The sequence below is a fragment of the Caretta caretta genome, chromosome 6, assembly GCF_965140235.1.
Source record: "Caretta caretta isolate rCarCar2 chromosome 6, rCarCar1.hap1, whole genome shotgun sequence".
Lineage (NCBI taxonomy): Eukaryota > Metazoa > Chordata > Testudines > Cheloniidae > Caretta > Caretta caretta.
This window is the reverse complement of record NC_134211.1, coordinates 90,395,993-90,408,343: the sequence shown is the minus strand read 5'-3', so window position 1 is coordinate 90,408,343 and position 12,351 is coordinate 90,395,993. Positions and strand designations below refer to the sequence as shown.

The following is a 12,351-nucleotide window of genomic DNA, read 5'->3' as shown; positions in this document are numbered from 1 at the left end:
AAACCATGATTTGAGGACTTCAATGGCTCAGACATAGGTGGGAGGTTTATTGCAGGACTGGGTGGGTGAGATTCTGTGACCTGTATTGTGCAGTAGGTCAGACTAGATGATTATAATGCTCCCTTCTGTCCTCAATATCTATGAATCTATGAATCTAGTATAACTGGGTTCAAAAAAGAATTAGATAAGTTCATAGAGGATAAGTCCATCAATGACTATTAGCCAAGATGGTCTGGGAAGCAACCCCATGCACTGGATGTCCCTAAGCCTCTGATTGCCAGAACCTGGAACTGGACGACAGGGGATGGCTCACTCGATAAATTGCCCCATTCTCTTCGTTCCCTCTGAAGCATCTGGCACTGGCCACTGTTGGAAGACAGGATACTGGGCTATATGGACCTCTGGTCTGAGCCAGTATGGCTGTACTTATGGTGCTGGATAAGAATTACTGTAACGGATTCTGAGCTGGGCTTTCTGAGTGCTGACAAATCTTGTTTTTTACTGATGTCTCTCATTTAATCCTAATCTCCCATTTCTACAGCTCCTTTCTCAAAGGGGATAGGTGTGGAGCTGAGGAAGCAGGAAAATAAAACTTACTAGAGCTGTTAAATTTAACTTTGGAATTGGCTGGACGCAGACAAAACGAAATGACTCTAGATCAGAAAACATTCAGTGGAGAAGCAGCAGTTAAATGGTTTAGCAATATGGCTTTACGCTATGTTTGTACTTGCCAGATTCTGTGCTTATCTAAAAGCCAATGGAGCCTTCCACAGACTTCTCTGATTTACATCACTTGCCACAGCTCTTTATGAAATTGTCTCTCAGCCTACAAAGGCTGGAGCATAGCATCACATTTACTTCCATATGGTTGTTGGCAGCTTTGTTCAGGAGAATATACTTTTCTTTTACATTCTTTGCCTGTTGCTTTTTCCATGGAATAACTGTTTTGGTTAGACTATTGCTCAGATTGATATTAGAAGACTGATGTTCATACTTGTTTGTGATTGTATGCATTATAGACTGGAGAACTGATGTCCTTCCTCTGTTGGGTCTGCACACACTAGGGTTGCCAGGCGTTCGGTTTTTGAGCAGAACGCCCAGTCTAAAAGGGACCCTAGCGGCTGCAGCAGGTACTGCCAACTAGGCCATTAAAAGTCCAGGTGGTGGCGCAGCAGGGGCCCGGGGCTAAGGCAGGCTCCCTGCCTGCCCTAGCTCTGCACGGCTCCCGGAAGCAGCTGGCAGGTCCCAGTGGCCCCTAGACGCATGGGCAGCCAGGAAGGCTCCGCACGCTGCCCCCGCCCCTAGTGCCGGCTCTGCAGTTCCCATTGGCTGGGAACCACGACCAATGGGAGCTAACGAGGCAGTGCCTGCAGGTGCGAGGGCAGTGCGTGGAGCCTCCCTGGCCGCCCATGCACCTAGGGGCTGCAGGGTCCTGGCGACTGCTTCCTGGGTGCCACAGTAAGCACCATCGGGACCCCGCACCCCAAACCCGCTCCTGCACCCCAACCTCCTGTCCCAGCCCAGAATCCCGTCCCGCACCCAAACTCCCTCCTGGAGTCCACCCCACCCCCCACTGCAACCCCCTACCCCAGCCCAGAGCCCCCTTCTGCACCCAAAGCCCCTCATCCCCGACCCCACCCCAGAGCCCACACCTCCAGCGGGAGCCCTCACACACCCCCACACCTCAACCCCCTGCTCCAGCCTGGAGCCCCCTCCTGCACTCCAAACCCCTCATCCCCAGCCCCACCCCAAAGCCTGCACCCCCAGCCAGAGTCCTCACCCCCCCTCCTGCACCCTAACCCCCTGTCCCAGCCCGGAGCCCTCTCCCGCATCCTGAACCCCTCATTTCTGGCCCCACCCAGAGCCCACGCACCTAGCCCAGAGCCCATACCCGCTCCCCCCGCACCCCAACCCCTTGCCTCAATCTGGAGCCCTCTCCCGCACCCCAAATCCCTCATCCCCGGCCCCATCCCAGAGCCTGCATCCCCAGCCAGAGCCCTCCCACCCCCTGCACCCCAACCCCCTGCCCCAGCCCGGTGAAAGTGAGTGATGGTTGGGGAGAGCGAGTGATGGAGGGAGGGGGGATGGAGTGAGTGGAGGTGGGTTCTCAGAGAAGGGGTGGGCCAGGGGCAGGGCCTCTGGAAAAAGCAGGGGCGAGGCAGGGGTATTTGATTTTATGCAATTAGAGAGTTGGCAACCATAGCACACGCATTTCTCACATCCTGGGAGATGGGCTTCTCTGTGTTATCCCATCATATTCTCCCCAGTAGCTGAGCTTGGCCACACACTAGATGAATACTTCTCTTGCTTTGTGAGGAAGAGGAACTATTTCTTTGTCAGTAAAAAGAAAAGGAGTACTTGTGGCACCTTTGAGACTTAACAGATTTATTTGAGCATAAGCTTTCGTGAGCTACAGCTCACTTTGTCAGTGACGCTCCTGGCTAAATTCCTAGAAAGTGGCATTTTAATAAGTGACAGCAATTTTGAACTGATACCATCTTCAAGGCCTCTGTGTGGTTAGGTGTGAAAGTATGTTAAAGGATATTTTAGGGGGGCTGCTCCATTTTTGGCACAGATTTGACCCCAGAGATTCCTTCCAGGAATCTTCTAAGAAAGATGTAGGGTGCTGGTGCATCATGTCATGCCCCTTGCAGATATGCTCATGATGCATTTGATTACATCATCTTTCCAAGTAATAAGACTATGTTTCAGAAGACTGGGGAGGTGTCCCTTTGGATTTGCACATTAACTGGCTAGACACATCGTGGATGACTCTTTGGAGTTACACTGAAATTTCTGAGATCCATCCTACATTTCTCAGCATTACCATGTGGCCTGTTGCTTCACTAGTGTATGTCAGACAGGCACAGTGACTCAGCAATAAGATATCCTTCTTTACAGAAGCAGTGCATCTCTTGACGTGATGCTAGATTAGAGGAATACATGTACTTTAATTTATTTGCTTGCAGGGCAGACCATATATTGTTATCCTCAGCTTGAGGACCATGTGGTCCTAATCCTACCTCTGACTGTTCACCATATACACAATATTTTGCTCGACTTTCCTACTTCCTTTTTGTGTGGAAAGCATGTCTGTCGGTGTGGTGGACAGCTTTTTTTTGTCCCTTCATGATTGGCAGAAATTCTTTTATTTCCTTAAACCTTCTAGTCTGATTGGATTCCTTCTCACCTACCTATCTGCCTTCCCTGAAGAATTGATAAGTGAACATTTGCAATAACTTATTTTATAATCATTTTATCATACTTCTATTTATTTCTTGCATATTTTATGCCAAGAGGTTAAGAAGCTCTTAGTTTCCCATTCATTAAGAAAATGAAGGAAAATGTCTTAGAGGGCACAGGGACACTTGCTGTTAGTTTATACATAAGACACACCTGCTGGTGTCTCAATGGATTGAAAATACCAGCTTGAAAGCTGGGAGTTTGTTTCTGTCTCACAAAAGGGCCTGACCCAACTCTCATTGATATTGTTGGAAAGGCTGTCACAGATTTAATTGGGAATTGGATCAGGCTGTAGAATTACAAAACTCAAAAGTATGAATCTAGCAATATAATTTAAAAGAAGCAGAATTGTAAGTGGGTGATTTTTCATTATTAACTCATAAACTAAGCCAAATTGGACCGAGCAGTACTTAGCAGAGAAACCTCCAAGAAAAATCCACAGATCTGAAGGCAGAGATGATGGTAATTCAGTAAGTGGAGTTCTTCCCTCTTCTTTCGTATAGTTTTAATGGGCTGTTTGTTGCAGGAAGTGGTGTCAGTTACTCTGTGGAGGACACAGTGAACCGTTACCCATAATTCAGATGTTTTATTAAGTGCAAAAAATGTGCTTAATTATTTTATTTTATTTCTTTGGTGGTTTCTCTGCTTCTTGGTTCCAGCCGGAACAGGAAATACTGAGCTTCCACAAGAAAGACTGCTCTTATGAAATCTCAGAGGCAGGTTAAAGCAGAAAGCACCAGAAATCCCATGAGAATAAACTCTCTTTGTCTCCAGTCTCCCCCATGAAAATCTCAGTGTCATGGTGGACTAAAGACAAAGAAGAGGTGGGTGGGAGAAAATGACTCAGGAACTTCAGTACAGTCATGGCTCAGGTCTTGCAGCCAATGTTCATCTTTGACAGATGCAGCAAGAAATCAGGTTGAAGAGAAGCTGTCAAGCAAACAAGCAAATTAACTAGACAAACAAACTGGTTGATAAAGTAGAGCTGGGAATCTGCAGCTAACAAACACATCTCTGTCCCTGCATCTGCTTCTCCTGAGCAGAATGGGAGTCAATTACCCACCTTCCAACAATCTATTGATCGAGCTGCTGCCACGTATTGAATCTCAGGCGCTGTCTGCTCTGTGTGTGGCTCTTTGATTTTCTCTCCCTCTGTAGCAGCACATGGATAGAAGCCAGATGAGCTGGCACAGTACTATCGATCAATATGCTTCCCTCTTCCTTCTCCTCCGCCTCCTTTCCCCCTCTGGTCACCATGGCAACCACAGCTACTGCAGTGCTGTTTACCTGGCCCCATTTGTTCTTCTTTCCAATATCTTTCCCTTCCCCCAGTTACTGTCACCTTGGCATGCTATTGGCAAAGTGCTCACTGGTTGTGAGAGATGAGTTTTCATGATTCCTAGGGACAATGCAGTGTTTTTATAACAAATCCTTGGCCAGTAGGTACTTTGGTCACCAGCTGAATCACACACACACCACTGTGGAAAACCCAGATTCTGCCATTGCAAAAATACAGGTCTCTGCCAATTGATCTAATGGAGACGTTAAGCTATAGTAGTATTAAGGCTTGTAGACTCTGTTTATATATACCCCCTAACAGTGGAGATAGTTCCATACAATGGAACAAGTCTGAATTTCCATCCAGCACAAGCCCTATGTGATACGTTCATATTATAGAAGAGTTCCCAACTTCTTGATGTTCTGCATCCCATTTCCTAGATTCCTCAAATTCCAGACACCTTTTTCACTTCCCCTTATCTTCTCTCCACAACAGGAAGTAAATCCATCTGCCATCACCTTCCTTATGCTGCTTCCACCTCTCCAGAACAGCCTCTCTGTCCCTAAATAGGGTGACCATCTATGTTTCAAGAAAACAAAGGATGTTTTATTCATGGTAGAAAAGCATACATCTTACGTTGTAGGATGTGCTGCTGAAATACAGGACAAAATGCCTTTTGTATGGACACAGGATGTGGGATATTAGGAACTAAGTAAAGGACATCTCCTAAAATACAGTACAGGTGTTCACCCTCCACTAAATAACTCCCTGACTCTCTTTTAATCCTAATTTTTCACCATACTTTCATATTCCTGACTCTCTCTACAGTAAAGCTACGAAAACATATTCCATGAGGTTCCTAGTTTCCTTTATAATTCAGTACCATGATTCATAAAAGATCACTTGCAGTTGTCAGGCACAGATTCTCTCCCCTTGAAGCAGAAAGCTGCAAGATAAACTGTGGAATTTGCTACTGCACTATATTATTGAGGCAAATATTAAGTTTTATAGAAGAAAGCCATTTATATGAAAGAGAATAGCATTTGCAATGATGATAGCTACAAAAAAGTTTCAACCCACAAGTTTCAGAGCAGAAGCTAATGGAGGGCTAGGAAAGAATCCTATCCCTTGCCCTCACCCTCCCCATCACTGAATATTGCACAGTGCGCTATATTATAGAGTTCATATGCCTTCCTCTGAAGAATTTGGCATTGAGCACTGTTGGAAACAAAAAGAAAAGGAGTACTTGTGGCACCTTAGAGACTAACCAATTTATTTGAGCATGAGCTTTCATGAGTAGCTCGCTGTAGCTCACGAAAGCTCATGCTCAAATAAATTGGTTAGTCTCTAAGGTGCCACAAGTACTCCTTTTCTTTTTGAAAAGACAGACTAACACGGCTGTTACTCTGAAACCCGTTGGAAACAAGTTACCAGACCAGATGGGTCATTGGTCTATTTTTGTACAGCAGATGTGATACTAGACTGGATGAACCAAAGGACAGCTTTGGAAAGAGAAATTATTTGTACCTATTATGCATAAAGTGGACAAGTGAATAAAAGGGGATGGGAGGATGGTCACCTGTCTCTGAAGCATCCCGTATTGACCACTACCAGAGGTGAGATACTGGATTATTTGTAGTGATGGTCTAATCCAGTATGGCACAGGTGAGGTATTAGGTGAGAAGGTGCCATGGTCTGAACTGGTGTGGCAGGAGGCATGATACTATTATTAGTTATAAATTAATTAGATGGCTTTCATGCCCACAATGCACTCAGCACTTTCCAGACAGAGAAGGATAGAGTCCCTGCCCTCAAGAGCATAACAGCTGAAAGCCAAACTCAAAGAAAGGGTCAGGGAAAGGAATACAACATACAAACAGAGGGATCATAGTGAGAAGAAACACATGGCTTAGAAGTTACATTTTTTAAAGCTCCCCCTTTACCATCTCTCTTCACAATTCAGCCTTCTTGTCTTTCTCCCACACCAATTCTCAGCTTCAATTCCAGTGTTGCTAAAGCCCTCTCCTAACATTTAACCTCTTCCCTCCACAAAATTGAGAAAATAAATGAAATATATAAGAAGATAATTTAGTCAGCTAGTTTTGCAAAGATGATGAAGAAAAAAGTGGGTCTCCTGCAGGAGTTGATGAAAAAATGTTGTCCTTGTGGACCATGCATTCTATATATTCCATGCATAAGAGGGAGCATGGAAGAAGGTGTGGAGACTTTTGTGGGAGAAGCAGACAATTCAGACAATGAGTCTGACATTGTCGGCAGAGCAAAAGGGACAGAGAGGCGACACAATAAGAGATAAGGGTAAGCAGAATTATGCAGATGACTTTGAAGATGATCACAAGAGCCTTAGATGTGATGTGGTGGAGAAGGTAGACCCAGAAGAGGAATTCTAAGAAAGGAGTGACATAAAATGATGAGCAAGAAAGATAATCTTAGCAGCTTCATTTTGTATAAATTGCAGCAGGAGATATGGGTATCAGGCCAAAGAAGGGGACGTCACACTAATAAAGATGAGGAATGCTGATGGCCTGGGTGAGATATTTATAGAGAAAAGGTCAAATCTTAGTAATATTGAGGAGGACAAAATGGCAATATTTGCCTCCTGCCTGGCTGTGTGGAGCAAGAGAGAGGAAAGAGTTGAAGATGACCCCAGGTTATAGGTCAGTGTGACAGGGAAGATCCTGGAGGAGACAACTGTAACAAGAATGGACCAAGTGGGGTGGGTTTGTAAAGAAAGATTAGGAACTTAGCCATGTTAAATTTTAGTTAGTGTTGAGATAGCCAAGAGGAAGTATTTGAGATACCTGATTAGACAGAGCAATAGTCTGATCTGGCAAATCCTACCTATTTCATGAACGACTCTGTTGGTGTTTCAATTATTACCCATTTATTTTGTATCAAATTGTATGGTACCCATTCAGTCAGGCCTAGAGCAGCTCTGGTTAGATTGTAATTGGCTGGGGAAGAGTCTGAAGTACTTTGGTATGAACAATGATAGAATCATATCATGTGCATGATGTTCATTCCTGTTGAAGCCAGAGGATTTTTGGGTGTTGGTCCTATGGCACATACAGATATTCCTGTATCTTTGCATGAATATACACTCTCCTGTGCACTTTCACTCTTGCACATGCAGACATATTCCTGTGTCCCCTATGCCTGTGCATGTACAAACTCTCTTGTGCACACACACGTATGCATTGCAGATACAGCCCTGTAAACTGTGTCAGTGCAGATCTGACCAAACCATTAATCCATTCTATTGTATTGCACTTCTCTGGAGTTCTCGGGTCACAGGTTTGTGGTTTTTAACCAGGCTTATTTCCTCTACTCCTCCAACTTCCCTCAAGCTGCAGGCCAAAGTACTGCCATCATGCTGAATCTGCAACATCACAGTATTTCCATGGTAACATGCCCTGATGTCACAAACACTGCACTATCAGCTCAGCTTGATCTCCCCCAGAATTTGACAAAATGCAGGGCTCCTGTTAGAGGTGTTATGGAGCCAATACCCTGATTTTAGTTTTTAAAATGTTCTGTCTCATTATAGTTTGTTTGTGTGTTGGTTAGCATATGTTGAAACCCTCCCCCAAAGGTCATCGCTTTTCATGTGTGCATCTGGTCATTCATTTCCTCAGCTCGGTTCCTTGCCCAGTTATCTCTTCTCACAGTAGCCTCTGCCGTACCAAGTCAGTAAAACCCAGTCTTTCCTGTGAACACTGGGGAATGCTGCCAGCCTGCCTGCCCCATGGGAGTAAAGCTGAATCCAAATCCACCTCTTTTAGGCATCCAGCTACAATGCATGCAGCAGCCAGCTCCAGAGCCTTGCACTGCACCAGCCAGCTCCCGCCACCCCCAGCTGTGTCCCATACACAAAGCTGGATAAATTTTTTATAGATTCTTTTCCTATAATTTTTTACCCCAGAGCCGATGAATTAGCTGGGTTTTGTCAGGACATAGCCTGTCAGCCTCAGCCCCATCTCAGGGGTGGGGTGCATACGGGGGGATGATGGCTCCCACTGGGCTCCCCAGACAGGGAAATGCGCGTCTCTCCTCATACAACATGAGCTGTAATTTCCGGCAGACATTTGAGGTCCCTGACATCTGCATAATGTGTGCCAGTCTCCTAGCAACCGGCAACAGCTGTCTGGCATTTCCAAGATTAAACTGTAACTATACACGGTCATTGCCAGGGAACGAGGAAGAGAAACGGCCCCTCCTGGCTCTTTTTAAGTCATTTATGTTTTACTCATTTCCTGCTCCGAGTAATGAGGCCAGAGATTGGGGGTTGGTGCTGCTGTTTCTGAGAAGGCAGATTGCTACACACACATACGTTATTGTTTCTCGGTGAATTTTTAGTGCTCATGAAAAGGAGGAGGACCCAAACTTCCTGGCAAAGCTCTGCCAAAAAAAAGCCAATCCAGACTGGTAGTACCCGCTGTTATTCCAGTTCTACCCTTCTCTTATCCTCAGCTCTGCCAATGCATCTCAGTCTTTACCTGCACTACCTCCTGCTATTCTTGTGATGGGATCCCCCGGACTGTTGGTACACCTTAATGCTGAACCGCAGAATCCTTTGCTATTCCAGTGCTGGGTTCCTCACACAGTTCTGTGATGCATCACAATCCTGACCTGTAACTACTAAACCCCCAATCTGTCTTCTATCTCTACTCCAGAATTATGCTTAATTGGATGATGAGGTTGGGTGATATAAACAAATTTCCCTCAGGAGAAATCAACTTGAGACCATCCAGACTCATTGCATTAGTGACCTAAATCTGATGAAATGTGAATGCAGTCACCCAAGACCACATTTCCACACCCTTTGTTCGGTAAAAATAAATAAATCCTCTAGTGATGTTATAATATGTCCCCAGCTCATCCTTACACCCAGCAATCTGTCTTCTTCACAATGATGTATCAGGGACACTGGCCTCCCAGACTTACTGCCGTCTCTGCCCCCACATCCATCACTTCTGAACTCTGCCATCTGGATCACAGGGGATGACTTTTGTTTTTCCCAGTGTGTGCTTCACCCCCGCTCAGCCCCGAGGCCCTGTTCCCACTTGGCCTCTTCCCCTGAGGTCCCGCCCTTGCCCCGCTTCTTTTAGCCTCCTCCCCCAAGGCCCCTCTGCCTCCCGCTCACTCCTCTCCACCCCCTCTCCCCACCTCCCGCCAGCCGCCGCTGATCAGTGGCCAGCCCTGGGCCCGCCAAACAGCTGATCGGTAGCCAACCCCAGGGCTCATGGAACAGCTGAGCACCCCCTATTTTTGTGTGTGTGTGCGTGCTTGAGCCCCGGAGCACCAATGGAGTCAGGGCCTATGATCTGGATTCTTCATTATAATTTACTAACAGGATTCTGTGTTACTTTTAGTTTGTTTTTAAATAAAAAGGGAGAGGGAATAACTGTCTGGCTACAAACAGTTCCTTTCAGTCTCTCTCTAATGCCAAGGCCAGCTGGATCCAGAAATTCCTCTACTGTGCCAGCAAGACAGCATTGACCCAAACAAGGAAGCCAGAACTTGGGCTAGAGTCCTTGCCAGGGATCAGCAAGCGGCCAGAGAGACCATGCTGCTGAGTCATCACTGCTTCAGTTACTACAAGCCTTTTCTGGGGACGGGACTGTTGCTAAGGTTCCTGGGAGTTGACTGATTGCTCCTTCTATAGTCATGTAACACACGCACAAATCAGAGGAATAAGAAATGCCATCCGCTGGGCCCAGCTCAGACCAAGAACACAGCCTGCTGGCCATGAGCAGGCAGTCTCTTTGACTGCGTTGATCCGCAGGCAAGGCACTCATTTAAGGCCCCATGTATGTATTTCAGGATGCAGTTTGCAAGTCTTATGTTGTCTCTCCCCTGTATCTAGCTTTTCTTGTCACCCACTCGTTAAGATGTTTCTAAAGGTCAATGATCCAATCAATGGCTCTTTAGAATGTTTTCTCCTTAAGATTTTTTCCTTTATTCTCACAAATTCCATCCCTTTATTTTCAGGATCACTGGCGATCACAGGGTCAGAGACATTACGAGATGGGAAAGACCTTAGGTCCTATCTAGTGCATTCCCGGGGCGGGGGAGCAGTGCAGGATTACTCCCTACATAATATAATAAATAAATATAATTAATAAATTAGCTCTTCCAGAGCACTTTCCATTTTTTAAGCCCTACACTGACTTAAACTAATTAATTTATTATATTCTCTAGGGCTTTGTTGAGTCTAGTTTGAAAGGTCTCAAGCAATGGAGCTTCCCTAACTTCCTTTGAGAGACTATTCTACAGTCTCATAGATTTCACAATTATGGAATGTTTCTTTATGTTCAGCATAAATCTTCCTTTGCCAAATTTCATCCCACCACTTCTATTATTCTCGAGTCCCCCTTTAACTGATCTGAACAATTTCTCTCCTTCTTGGGTGTTTATATCCCTCAAATACTGCAGCTGTCCTTGTTCGCTGCTACATAATTGATATTTAACCAAGTAAGATATACTTAGCTCTTCAGATCTCTCCACATCAGATTTAGATTGTTCGTGCCTTAGGGCATGGGACTTGACTTCTTACTTCTCTGTTCTACACCATGAACATCAGTGACTCCACATAAACAAATAAATACCTATCAATTAATAATAAAATTAATAATTCCAGCTCCTAATCTTTTTGTTCCTCTTCTCTGATTTCCTTGTGGGGCATAGAATTCAGAATCAGACACTGCAAAATGAAGTTTAGGGAGTTTATTAGTTTCCTGTGGATGTGAGATGGATCTGCCAAAACTGAAGCTCTCTCAGGAGATTTAGGCCACAAGGAAGGGACACTATGGGTCAGGCTTTTTTGCTCCTCAGAAAAAGAGGCTTGCATCTGATTAGTTTCTTTTCTCACTAGAGAACAGACATGGTAGCTGGGTTTCCCACAAAGGGCTTTTAAATGTTCGGTATGGACACCACCACCCACAAATCCAATCACATTCAAATCAACAGCAAAACAATTCTCTCTGTACATGAAGTCTGTGATATGGATCAGTTTACTGAAGGAAGTGATAGAAACCACATTGTGCAAAGCTCTGGAGAATATAGGTTAGGAGAGACCATCCAGCACTGACTCCCAGGGGGATGGACTAAATAGGATTTTTCCAGTTTAAACTTCTAGGATTCCCTGTGAATCATGGGGAATGGAGAACAACGTACTACAGACACACAGGTTTTCCTAATTACTTACATACGCAAACTTAGAAGCTACATTTGAGTCCTAATTAGGCTCTAAATTATACTGACAATGTGACTACATGTACAGTTATGGCCTGGCCCACCCAGCACTCACATGTAGGAGCAAATTAGTGCTCTCTTAAAAATAATTTTTCCCTAAAAACCTCTGCCATGACAATGGCTAAATCCTACTCTCTTTGTCAACCAAGAATGCCTCTACACCACCCCAGAAATTTGCTCTTTATGCTATGAGGAACTGGTAATGTATGGTCAGGGACCACAGATCTCAAACCTGGGCCCATAGGGCTCTTAAGAACTACTAAGCTTCAACCTGCTACCCACTAACAATTGCTAAGGCAGACGCTGACCCCACAGAGGACTCCAGTCCTGGAACCTGATTGGCAGAATACTGGGGTTTCTGATTGGTTCACAGCTTCTATATAAACCCAGCACAAGACAGGAACAGGAAGTTTTCTATGCAACAGGGATTCACCTTGCACTCGGCTGTTTGCATTGTGCTTCCCGCTCCCTTGGCTTGATGTCCTTGTATCCCAAACTGACCTGATTCTGGTTATCGATCTGTGGTTCTGCTCCCCTGCTTCTGATTTCCCGGTAAC

General features: G+C 45.2%; 2 long non-coding RNA genes across 7 annotated transcripts in view; one reads left to right on the top strand and one right to left on the bottom strand.

Moving 5' to 3' along the window:
• The window catches only part of LOC125639089 (uncharacterized), a 68,181-nt gene that overhangs the window by 41,881 nt on the left and 13,949 nt on the right, over nt 1-12,351 (top strand). The window lies entirely within an intron of this gene.
• The window catches only part of LOC142072565 (uncharacterized), a 32,100-nt gene that overhangs the window by 13,143 nt on the left and 6,606 nt on the right, over nt 1-12,351 (bottom strand). Inside the window, exon 1 of one of the 2 annotated variants that reach the window (XR_012669009.1) lies at nt 4,307-4,459. The exons of the other annotated variant lie outside the window; for it this stretch is intronic. This is a non-coding gene — a long non-coding RNA (uncharacterized LOC142072565). Of the gene's footprint in view, nt 1-4,306; nt 4,460-12,351 lie in introns of those variants that run through there. 2 annotated transcript variants of the gene reach the window in all.